Source organism: Nicotiana attenuata, unplaced genomic scaffold, assembly GCF_001879085.1.
Source record: "Nicotiana attenuata strain UT unplaced genomic scaffold, NIATTr2, whole genome shotgun sequence".
In the NCBI taxonomy this organism is placed as follows: Eukaryota; Viridiplantae; Streptophyta; class Magnoliopsida; order Solanales; family Solanaceae; genus Nicotiana; species Nicotiana attenuata.
This window is the reverse complement of record NW_017670944.1, coordinates 162,454-169,599: the sequence shown is the minus strand read 5'-3', so window position 1 is coordinate 169,599 and position 7,146 is coordinate 162,454.

The following is a 7,146-nucleotide window of genomic DNA, read 5'->3' as shown; positions in this document are numbered from 1 at the left end:
CTGCCAAAACCATATAATATCTGAATGGTCCACAAGGAGGGTGAATGGGCCCACATATATCACCCTATATACGTTCTAGAAATGTAGGGGATTCCATCCTAATTTTAATAGTTGATGATCTAATAAGTAATTTGCCTTGAGAACATGCAGCACAAGAGAACTCCTTAAATTGAAGAATCTTCTGGTTCTTCATTAAATGTCCATGCGAATTCTCAATTATTTTATGCATCATATTAGAACCAGGATGACCCAACCGGTCATGCCAAATAATAAAATTATCTTGATTAGTAAATTTCTCATTTTCTACGGCATGTGTTTCAATCCTGCTAATACTTGTGTAGTATAAGCCAGAGGAAAGAGCAGGTAACATTTCAAGTACAAATTTCATACCAGACATTATTGTATTAATATAAAGATATTCAATCTTTTCATCATTTGTAGTCTCAATATGGTAGCCATTTTGGCGAATATCTTTGAAACTTAATAAGTTTCTTTGAGATTTACTACAATATAGTGCTTCATCAATAGCCAAATTTGTTCCTCCCGGTAGTAATAAATTGGCTCTTTCAGAACCTTCAATTAATCTTGTACTACCGGATATTGTATTAACATTGGCTTCTTTCATTACCAAAAGAGAAATATCTCTTATCTTTTAAAAGAGTGTGTGTTGTAGCACTATCCAGAAGACATATATCATTTTTATTAATCTTGAGTCCACCTGAAGACTTGGGAATTTTCATATTCTTCATAAAAAAATCAAAAAGTACATCATAAGAAATATGAAAGACAAACCGAAAAAGAACATTAAGAAATATTAGGAATGTAGAAACTAGCAACACATGATACATTAGGAAAATACTCTCAAGAAAAATAAACTAGTTGCAAACATAAAAAAATGACATCTTTTATTATAGCTTTATTCCCTAGTAAGATGATTAGTTCTTCGGTCATTATCCTTAAAGAAGTCTCCAGCTTCTAAATGAATAATATTTTCTAGGCCTCCAAAATCATCATCTTTATATGCAAGATGTGCCTCCGAATCATATTTGTTTGAGGGACCTGCTTCATCATCATTATGTTGAAAGGTTAAGTGTACCCCCACATTATTTTCTTTCTTTCTGAGCGTGGCTTGATAAAGTTTGACAAAATGATCTGGCGTATGACAAATACGTACCCAATGACCTTTCATACCACATCGGTGACATATACTAATTTTACCTTTTGAATGATTAATTTGAGAACCCTTATAGTTCTCCAGTTTCTTTCCACCATAATGACGATAATTGTTTTGTCCCCTGCCACGTCTACGTCTACGACCATGTCCACGACCACGATAATTATTTTGTTTTCTTTCAAAATTATCATATGCTGCTACAGCATTCACTTCTAGGAGTGGAAATGATCTAGTGGAACGGGTTTCATGATTTTTCATTAATAGAGTATTATTCTGCTCTGCCACAAGTAGGCATGTGATTAACTCAGAATATTTCTTAAAACCTTTTTCATGGTATTGCTGTTGTAGCACCACATTTGAAGCGTGAAAAGTAGAAAATATTTTTTACAAGTCCTCATCTGTGATAGTGTCTCCACATAATTTTAATAGAGAACTTACTTTAAAGATAGCAAAATTATACTCACTTACAGTTTGAAAGTCTTGCAACCTTAAATGTATCCACTCATACTGAGCTTTCGGTAGTACCGTAAGTTTTAAGTGGTCATATCGATCCTTTGAATTAATCCATAATTCAAGTGGATCTTTTGCGGTTAAATATTCAGTTTTTAACCCTTCATATAGATAATGACGAAGGAAAATCATGGCCTTCGCTTAATCCTGATTTGATGCTCCATTTCCTTGTATAATAATATTCCCAAGACCTATAGCGTCAAGGTGAATTTCAGCATCAAGGACCCATGATAAAATAGTTCTTCCCAGTGATGTCAAGTGCCACAAATTCAAGTTTTGATAAATTTGGCATAGTGAAAACTATCATAAAAGATAATAAGTTAGAGAAATAATTATATTAATAAATAATTAATGAAAACAAAACGATTAAGGGAAAAAGAAATGGAAATAGAGCTATATCATGCAAACAACCTACTATTTCATTTTATTCTGGCCATAAAGTAGAAACTACATGTTGTTTCATTTTACTTTATATAATTGATATATACGTGTTATGTCACGACCCGGAATTTTCACCCTCGGGAGTCGTGATGGCGCCTACTAGTGAAAGCTAGGCAAGCCAATTATTCCAATTATTTAACCCTTTTCATTTTTAATCCCTTAATAATTGTGGATAAATATTATATAAACTGCAAAAATAATAAAGCGGAAGAATGAAATGTAACAATTTAATAATAATACCGATACAAATCCATAAATATAAGCTACCCAGAATTGGTGTCACAATCTCACAAACTGTCTAAGAATATTACAAATAGGGGTCCGAAAGATAAACACAACGCTGTTTCTGAAGTACATAAAAGAAACAGTATGGAAAGATAGAAGGATACGCCAAGGCCTGCGGACGCCTGCAGGACTACCTCGGGTCGCCTTATGGACTGAAAGCAGCAACCTCACTGTGGTCCAAAAGCTGCAGCACCGGGATTTGCACACAGTACATAGTGTAGTATCAGCACAACCGACCCCATGTGCTGGTAAGTGCCTAGCCTAACCTCGGCAAAGTAGTGACGAGGCTAGGACCAGACTACCAAATAAACCTGTGCAGTTAAATCATATACAGCGGAAAAGTCAAGGCAGAAATTTACAGTTAAGGATTGGAGGGGGGGGGGGGGACATGCTGCGGGGAACATCAAGTAACAACAGAAAACCAATAGATAAATGTAAAGAACACCATAATTCAATTATCAGCAAGAATCAGGAAAACCAAGACAAGTGCACGGCATCACCCTTCATGCTTTTACCCTCGTCCTCACCATAAGAATCAATATAATCGGCACGACATCACCCTTCGTGCTTTTACCTCACTAATCATGGCACGGAATGATCCTTCGTGCATTATCACTCATATCATGGCACAACATTGTACATCGTGCGGCACGGCATCACCCTTCGTGCTTTTACCTCACAATATCGGCACGCATCACCCTTCGTGCATTAACACTCTCAAAATCACGCACGGCATCACCCTTCGTGCTTTACACTCTTCCTCACCCAAGCAAAAATCACAAAGCAATTTGGGCAAGGAAATCAATAATATCACAATAGAATCCCGGCAAGGGAACAAAAGCATATCGATAATATCCCGGCAAGGGAAAATAATATCTTGAGTAATAACATCCCGGCAAGGGAGATAATATCAAAAGCAATAACATCCCGGCAAGGGAGACAGTATCATAAGCCTCTTCTCTTTTCCACATTTACTTCACAACTCAATTTTCAACTTGAGCCAACGCTCTACAATGTTCAATTACCAATAATGCTTTCACAAGCCTTGTTCAACAATAGAAATCATCATATAAAACATGATCAACAAGAAACGGAGTCACATCAATCATAGTATAAGACTCATGGTCATGCTTGACACCGACGTATAGATACTCGTCACCATGCCTATACATCGTACTCAACAATTAACACATACCAAATAAGACACAACTTCTAATCCCTCAAGCTAAAGTTAGACCAAACACTTACCTCAATGTCACGAACACAATTCAAGCCTCAACTACCGCTTTACCTCTTGTTTCCACCACCAATTCGCTTGTATCTAGCCACAATTTACTTAGCGATATCAATAAATGCTAAATGAATCAATTTTAATGCATGAAAATAGGTTTTCTAAAGTTTTTCCCAAAAAGTCAAAAATCGACCCCCGGGCTCACATGGTCAAAACCCGAGGTTCGAACCAAAACCCGATTATCCATTCACCCACGAACCCAAATATATAATTTGTTTTGAAATCGGACCTCAAATCAAGGTCCAAATCCCCAAAATTTAAAAATCCTAAGTTCTACCCAAAACACCCAATTTTCCCCATGAAAACCCTTGATTTTGGATTGAAATCATGTGAAAAAATGTTGTAGAATAAAGAAAATGAGTTAGAAATGACTTACAATTGATTTGGAGAAGAACTTTTCTTTAGAAAATCGCCCAAGAGAGTTTAGGTTTTGAGAAAGTTGTAAAAATGGTTGAAATCCCGTCTGAAATTCATTTAGCAAGTCTCTGATGTCGCAATTGCGAACCCCTTAAGGACCTGCTGACTTCGCAAATGCGAAGAATATGTCGCATTTGCGACCATGGAAAAATCCGGTCACCTTCGCATTTGCGAGGGACCAGTCGCATTTGCGATATCGCATTTGCGACTTCTGGGCATGCACTGAAGACTTCGCATTTGCGAAGTATTTCTCGCACTTGCGAGAATTGGCTGGCCCAGGGATTTTCGCATTTGCGACAAAATCACCGCATTTGCGATCCCTGCCTGCATCGCAATTGCGATGCCTGATCTCGCATGTGCGAGATCAGAGGTCTGCTACACATCTGCAACACACCAGCAATTTTCCTAAGTCCAATTTCACTCCCTGGCCTATACAAAACTCATCCGAGCCCTCGGGGCTCCAAACCAAACATGCACGCAAGTCCAAAAACATCATACGGGCTCGTGCGTTCAAATCATCAAAATAGCATCAACTTCTATGAATTAAACCTTAAATTCTTGAAATCACTCAAGAACATCAAAATTACTATTTTCTCAACTATAAGTCCGTTTTATACCAAACCAATTCCGATCTTTACCAAATTTTACAGATTCAACTTAGTTATTATATTAAACTTGTACCGGGCTCCGTAACCAAGATACGGGCCCGATACCATCAAGAAAATGCATCAATTCACTTCTAAAAACCTCTATATTTTCCAGAAACAATTTTCTTTAAAAATTCATTTCTCGGGCTTGGGACCTCGGAATCCGATTTCGGGCATATGCCCAAGTCCCAAATTTTACTACGGACCCTACGAGACTGTCGGATCACGGGTCCGAGTCCGGGTCCGTTTACCAAGAATGTTGACCAAAGTCAACTCTATTCGTTTTTAAAAAGCCAATTTCCTTATTTTACTTAGTTTTTCACATAAAAGTTTTCCGAAAATGCGCCCGGACTGTGCACGCAAATCGAGGTGAGACAAAAAAAGAGGTTTTTAAGGCATCGGAACACAGAATTTACTTTCAAAACGAGTGATGACCTTTTGGGTCATCATATCCTCCACCTTTAAAACAACCGTTCGTCCTCGAACGGACATAGAAAAGAAGTACCCGAGTTGGGGAAAAGATGGGGGTATCGGCTCAGCATATCGGACTCGGACTCCTAGGTAGCTGCCTCGACAGGCTGACCTCTCCACTGAACACGAACTGAAGGGAACTTCTTCGATCTCAACTGACGAACCTGCCGGTCTAGAATAGCTACCAGCTCCTCCTCATAGGACAAGTCCTTGTCCAACTGGACAGTGCTGAAGTCTAACACGTGGGACGGATCGCTGTGATACTTCCGAAGCATAGACACATGAAACACTGGATGCACGGCTGATAAACTCGGCGGCAACGCAAGTCTGTAAGCCACCTCTCCCACTTGATCAAGAATCTCAAACGGGCCAATGAATCTAGGGCTAAGCTTGCCCTTCTTCCCAAATCTCATCACGCTCTTCATAGGCGACACCCGAAGCAACACCCGCTTGCCGACCATGAATGCCCCATCATGAACCTTACGATCGGGATAACTCCTCTGCCTGGACTGAGCTATAAGAAGCCTATCCTGAATGATCTTAACCTTGTCCAAGGCATCCTGTACTAGGTCCGTACCCAACAACCGAGCCTCTCCCGGCTCAAACTACCCAACCGGCGACCGACACCGCCTACCATATAAAGCCTCATAAGGAGCCATCTAGATGCTCGACTAGTAACTGTTGTTGTAGGCAAACTCCGCTAAAGGCAAAAAATTATCCCACGAGCCTCCAAAGCCAATAACACAAGCTCGGAGCATATCCTCCAAAATCTGAATAGTACGCTCGGACTACCCGTCCGTCAGAGGATGAAATGCTGTGCTCGACTCGACCCGTGTGCCCAACTCACGCTGAACTGCCCTCCAGAAATATGAGGTAAACTGTACCTCGGTCAGAAATGATAGACACGGGCACACCACGAAGACGAACATTCTCTCGGATATAGATCTCGGCCAATCGCTCCGAGGAATAGGAAACTGCCATAGGAATGAAATGCGCTGACTTGGTCAGCTTATCAATAATAACCCACACTACATCGAACTTCCTCTGAGTCCATAGGAGTCCAACAACGAAGTCCATAGTGATCCGCTCCCACTTCCACTCAGGAATCTCAATCTTCTGAAACAAACCACTAGGTCTCTGATGCTCGTACTTTCCTTCTGCTTGAACAAATACTGTAGACTCTTGTGATCCGTGAACACCTCACATGACATGCCATACAAATAGTGCCTCCAAATCTTCAGCACGTGAAAATTGGCTGCTTAACTCCAAATCATGAACTGGATAATTCTTCTCATGAATCTTCAACTGTCGTGAAGCATAGGCAATGACCTTGTCATCCTGCATCAATACCACACCAAGTCCAATACGAGATGCGTCACAATAAACTGTATATGGCCCTGAACCTGTGGTCAAAACCAACACTGGCACCGTAGTCAAAGCCGTCTTGAGCTTCTGAAAGCTCACCTCACACTCATCCGACCACCTGAACTGGGCACCCTTCTGGGTCAACCTGGTCATCGGGGCTGCAATAGATGAAAACCCCTCCACAAACCGACGGTAATAGCCTGCCAAACCCAAGAAACTCCGGATCTCTGTAGCTGATGCGGGTCTAGGCCAATTCTTGACTGCCTCAATCTTCTTCGGATCCACTTGAATACCCTCTGCTGAAATAACGTGGCCCAAGAATGCAACTGAACTTAACCAGAACTCACACTTCGAAAACTTAGCATACAACTGACTATCCCTCAGTGTCTGAAGAACGACTCGAAGATGTTGCTCGTGCTCCTCCCGGCTGCGGGAATAGATCAAAATATCCTCAATGAAGACAATCACGAAGGAATCCAAATAAGTCCTGAACACTTGGTTCATCAAATCCATGAAAGTTGCTGGGGCATTTGTCAACCCGAATG